The sequence below is a fragment of the Sus scrofa genome, chromosome 7 (genome assembly GCF_054392235.1).
Source record: "Sus scrofa isolate SSC_HxYL_T2T_F1_AM1 chromosome 7, Sscrofa_HxYL_maternal_Yorkshire_Landrace_v2.0, whole genome shotgun sequence".
Classification (NCBI taxonomy): domain Eukaryota; kingdom Metazoa; phylum Chordata; class Mammalia; order Artiodactyla; family Suidae; genus Sus; species Sus scrofa.
Window position 1 is genome coordinate 21,379,487 of NC_139389.1, and position 6,000 is coordinate 21,385,486.

Here is a 6,000-nt window from a genome sequence, read left to right on the forward strand (position 1 = left end):
ATTCTAGGTAAATTAGTTTTATGTACCAACAGTTTGATTCTTTTTTTTCTGAGGTTTTATCCAGCACCATATTCTTAAGATCCCAACTTTTCTATTGCAATTATTCATAGAATTTATACTACTTTATCTCAATATATTCTTCAATATTCATGATATGTTGAATTTTGGAGAACCAATATAAGGGTAATAAACAGCATATAAGGCATGTGGTTTATATCTTCACTGAATTCTTAGTGATACTATATCCTCAAATTATGAATCACACACTTGATGTAGAATAAGTCACTATGAACCATATCCATAGAAGCCTGTATTAGCAATGTAATAAACGTGGCTCTTAAAAATCAATCAGGGCTTCCAATATTTCACATGGGTAAATTAAGGTCTAAAGAGGTAGAGCAACTTACCCCAAAGTAAGTAATAGACCTATTTTGTAAGAGAGACAAGATTAGAATCCATGACTTCCAAAACTCAGAAATGTGTGCTCTCCACTAAACTATATGGTCACTCTAGGTAGTTAAGAGTTTTCATGATCCTTCTTCTGTTTCCTTCGGAGGGATCTGCATACTAGCCAAACTCCCAAGGCATTCAGAGAATTTCTCTCCAGTGTAAAGTTTTTGTTAATCAAATGAGGAGTTTTGTCTACAGGTTTTTCTACACTCAGAATGTATTTTTGCCTTTCCTCCACTATGAATTTTCTCGTGTTTTTGTGGTCTGGTTAAAGGCTTTCCCACATCCGTTACATTTGTAGAGTTTTTCTTCAGTATGAGTTTCCTGATGTTTTCTAAGGTCTGTCCTCCTGCTGAAAGCCCTGCCACATTTATTACATTCGTAAGGTTTCTCTCCAGTATGAATGATCTGATGTTGAATAAGGCCTGATCAGTAACTAAAGACTTTTCCACATTCATTACACTTATAAGATTTTTCACTAGTATGAGTTTTTTTGGTGATTTGTGAGGTTTGTACTCTGACTGAAGGCTTTTCCACATACATTTATAGGGTTTATCTCCCTCCAGTGAGAGTTCTCTGATGTTGAATAAGTGCCGATTGATTACTGAAGGCTTTTCCACAGTCATTGCATTTGAAGGGCTTCTCACCAGTATGAATTCTCTTATGCTGAATAAGGGCTGAACAGAAACTGAAAGCTTTCCCACAATCCTTACATTCATAGGGCTTCTCTCCAATGTGGGTTCTCTTATGCAGAATATGCCCAGAACACTAAAAGCTTTTCCGCATTCATTACATTTGCAAGGTTTTTCTCCAGTATGAACTCTCATGTGTTGTATAAGGAATGAACTCTGGGTAAAAGTTTTCCCACATTCCTTACAAATATATGGCTTCTCTCCTGAATGATGTCTCTGATGTTGAGTAAGGTATTTACTTCTGCTGAAGGCTTTCCCACATTCCTTACATTCAAATGGCTTCTCACCAGTATGAGTTCTTTTATGTCGAATAAGAGCTGAGTAGTTACCAAAGGCTGTCCCACATTCATTACATTCATAGGGCTTCTCTCCAGTGTAAGTCCTTTGATGCCGAATAAGGGCTGAACAATCACTGAAGGCATTCCCACATTCATTGCATTTGTATGGTTTCTCTCCAGTACTCATTTTCTGATGTTGAATGAGGTCTGAACAGTAATTGGAAGCTTTACCACTGTCATTACATTCAAAAGGTTTCTCTCCAGTATGTACAATATGATGTTGAATAAGAGCTGAGTGATCACTGAAGGCTTTTCCACATTCATTACATTTGTAGGGCTTTTCTCCTGTGTGAATTCTTTGATGTTGTGTAAGATGTGCACTCTGACTAAAGGTTTTACCACATACATTGCATTCATAAGGTTTCTCTCCAGTATGAATTCTTTGAAGTAAAGTAAGATGTGTGCTTTGGGCAAAAGCCTTTCCACATTCCAGATATTTATATGGTTTTTCACCAGTGCAAATTCTTTGATGCTGAGTAAGGTATGTGCTATGACTCAATGCCTTGCTGCATTCAGTACACTCGTAAGGCCTTTCCCCACTATGAATTCTCTGATGTTGATTAAGGACTGAGCAATAACTGAAGGCCTTCCCACATTCATTGGATTTGTAGGGCTTTTCTCCAGTATGAGTCTTCACATGGTTTGTTAAATGGAAACTCTGGTTAAATTTCTTTCCACATTCGTTCCACGTATAGGGTCATTCTCCAGTATGACTTCCTTGATGTTGAATGAGGGCAGTGTGGTCTCTGAAGGTTTTCTCAAATGCACTACATTCACAAGGTTCCTTTCCATCACATTTATTTGTATAATTAAATCTGAGTTTTGTTTGAACATTTTCCCATGTGTACCACATTCATGGCAATGCTCTTCTATAGAATCACTCTGCTTTGAAACAAGTATTTCTCTTTCAATTATTTCCAAATCATTAGATTCTACAGCTCTTTCTTTGGCAGAAATTTTCATGTAGGTGACTATATTTTGTCCCAAATTTTTCTCCTGGCTTATGAGCTAATTCTTAAACTGGCCTCTAGATTTCCAGGTATCTCCCAATATAAACTTTCTCTGTGTAAATTCTTCCACCTTTGTTCCTTGAAATGAACCTTCTTTGAAAATGCCCTGCTGTTCTATTGTTGATTTTGTGGCTCTAGGTCTAGACTTCCCATCTAAAAGATATAATAATACAAATCTACTATAAGTCCAGTTCTGGGAGAAAAGAAACCAGTATATTGGAAATAAAATAATGAAATTGAAAATACTGAGAACACACCATACTGGGAATATAAATAGGTTTAGGTTTAGTAATCTAAAAGAGTATGGAGTGAAAAAGCTGGTGGTGTGAAAAGGTCTGATTCAAGAATAATATAATCAAAGAGGATGAAGCCATTCTGTCAGGTGAGAAGGATTATTAGGGAAAAGGCTGAACTATAGAACTTAGAAGAGAAAAATACGAATTTGAGTAGGGATTAAGAAAAGAAAACTGTTATCAAAGAGAGTCTTTTAGGGAGTCTTCTATGAGAACACTATTCAAGCAACATTTAATAATTTTCTGTTAAAAGGCTATTAAGAGCTATTTAAATTTATTTCAAATGAACTTTCCTATTATATTTGAGAAGGGGGTCTGTTTGGGGAAGGACCCATAAGGTCCTGCTCAACTATAAAGGGGGTGGGATGTAGGAGTTCCTGTTGTGGCTCAGTGGTTAATGAATCTGACTAGGAACCATGAGGTTGCAGGTTTGATTGCTGGCCTTGCTCAGTGGTTTAAGGATCCGGTGTTGCTGTGAGGCCGCAGATGTGGCTCGGATCCCACATTGCTATGGCCCTGGCATAGGCTGGTGGCTACAGCTCCGATTATACCCCTAGCCTGGAAACCTCCATATGCCGTGGGTGTGGCCCAGAAAAGACAAAAAAATTTTTTTAATTAAAAAAAAATAAAGGGGTGGGATGTAGAAGCCTGATGGCCCATGTTCTGAATCAAGTAAAAAGAAGAATGTGTAGGAGGTCCCATCGTGGCGCAGTGGTTAACAAATCCGACTAGGAACCATGAGGTTGCGGGTTCGATCCCTAGCTTTGCTCAGCAGGTTAAGGATCCGGCATTGTGGTGAACTGTAGTGTAGGTGCGGTAAGCTGTGGTGTAGTTTGCAGACGCCCCTTGGATCCCTAGGGAGCTTGGATCCCTAGTTGCTGTGGCTCTGGTGTAGGCTGGAGACTACAGCTCCGATTGGACCCCTAGCCTGGGAACCTCCATATGCGGTGGGAGCAGCCCTAGAAAAGGCAAACACACACACACACACACACACACACACACACACACACACACACACACACCTGTTTTCAGTGTGATGCTTGTATCCTGACATATAAAAAGCAAGCCTTAAACATAAAGGCTTAAATAGATTTTTATTAACTAATATTCCTAACATTCAACTTTCACTTTTCACTTTAACTAGTTTATTATAGCTTCTCCTATGCAAAAAGCCTTTTTTTCCTTGTTTTGCCCATCTAATTATTTGCCATACTGTAGAGCCCCACTCAAATTACACTAGTTTTCCTGATCTCCCATAGTATTTACTGTACTGTCCTCACTTCTAATTTTAGCACTTAAAAGCAATCCCTTATTTTCTTATCTATTAGCTCATATGTACATATGTTGTTTCTAGAGTTTCACGTTTTAGAAGGAAATTCTGATTACTTCCTTAGTTGTATAGCTAATATTTATTGAGTTTATGCCAAGCTGACTCATAATATTAACATAGTTAATTCTCCTAACAATCCTATGAGGTGCATAACAAAATCCCTGTTTCAAGGGAGGTTCAGAATGAATAAATGGGACATCAAAGCGTACTGCCCCACAGAGTACCCTTTAGCAACATGTGGCTACTGAATATTAGAAATATGGCTAGTCAAAACTGATGTTGGCTGAAAGTGTAAAACTCATACCACATTTTGAAGAGTCAGTACAAAAAAAATGTAAAATATCTCATTAACAATTTTTTATATTGATAACATGTTTAAATAATGTTTTAAATGTGGGATTAGGAATTCCCATTGTGGCATAGTGTAAACGAATCCAACTAGTATCTATGAAGATGTGGGTTCTATCTCTAGCCTCCTTCAGTGAGTTAATGATCTGGCATTGCTATGAGCTGTGGTATACATCACAGATGCAGCTGTAGCTGTGGTGTAGGCCAGCAGCTGTAGCTCTGATTCAACCCATAACCTGGGAACTTCCATATGCCACAAGTGTGGCCCTAAAAAGCAAAAAAAAAAAAAAAAAATGTGGGATTAAATAGAAATATTATTAAAAATTAATTTTATCTGATTTTCATTACTTTTTAACATGACTAAAATTTAGTCAGGAAAATGAAATTTACTCATAGAAAATTCTAAATTAAACATGTGGCTTATACTATATTCCTGTTGATCAATACTGGCTTAGAGAGATTAGACATTTTCTCAAGGCTACAGAGTGAGTTAGTGGCAAAGCCAGGACCCAGCGCAGTCAGCTGGGTGTGAGAGTTCACCAACTTTACCACTGGTTCCAAAATTGTGTCAGCATATTCTCCATCACAGAACTCATCAGTCTTTTTTTTTTTTTTTTTTTTTTTTTTTTTTTTTTTTTGGCTTTTTGCCTTTTCTAGGGCCACTCCCGTGACATATGGAGGTTTCCAGGCTAAGGGTCCAACTGGAACTGTAGCCACCAGCCTATGCCAGAGCCACAGCAACACGGGATCCGAGCCATGTCTTTGACCTACACCACAGCTCACGGCAACATCAGATCGTTAACCCACTGAGCAAGGCCAGGGATCAAACCTGCAATCTCATGATTCCTAGTCGGATTTGTTAACCACTGAGCCATGACAGGAACTCCCCAGAATCTTTTATATAACAATTCTACTTTGGGAAATTCATACATAAGGAATAGTTCATTGCAGCATTATCTGGAATTGCTGATATATCAGTTGAATCCTCAAAAACTGAAAAGCAAAAAACATAATAACTGAATAAAACTAGAATAGAATATTCAAGGACTGTAATACAACCACAAAAGCTGTAACGTGTGCATAATGTGAATATAAGAAAGAGAAAAGCAAAGTAATATCTGAAACAATAAGGATGTAGAATTCCATGTTAATGTTAGATACCAAGCCACAGATCCAAAAAGCTCAGAGAACATCAAGAAGAATAAGTGCCAAAACCCCCCTATGACTAGGCATATCACTTTTGAATTACAGAAAATCAAAAATAAAGAAAAAATCTGTAAAAAAAATCAGAGGAAAAAAAATTCTCTCTACAGAGAGGAGCAAAAATAGGAATTATAACCAACTTCTCATCAGAAACCAAGTAAGAAGAGAGTGGAGTGAAATCTTCAAGTATTGAGAGTAAAACTCACCAACCTAAAATTCTATACCCTGTGGAATTATCCTTCAAAAGTGAAAGAGAAATAACAGACAAAAATTGAGAAAATACGTTGCCATCAAACCTTGTAAGAAATGTTAAAAATTCTTTAGAGAGAGGAAAAT

The 6,000-nt window shown here is 37.4% G+C and overlaps 1 pseudogene; it reads right to left on the reverse strand.

Moving 5' to 3' along the window:
• Positions 1-552: 552 nt before the first annotated feature.
• LOC146401245 (uncharacterized) lies at positions 553-2,468 on the reverse strand (annotated as a pseudogene).
• Between the last annotated feature and the right edge of the window lie 3,532 nt (positions 2,469-6,000).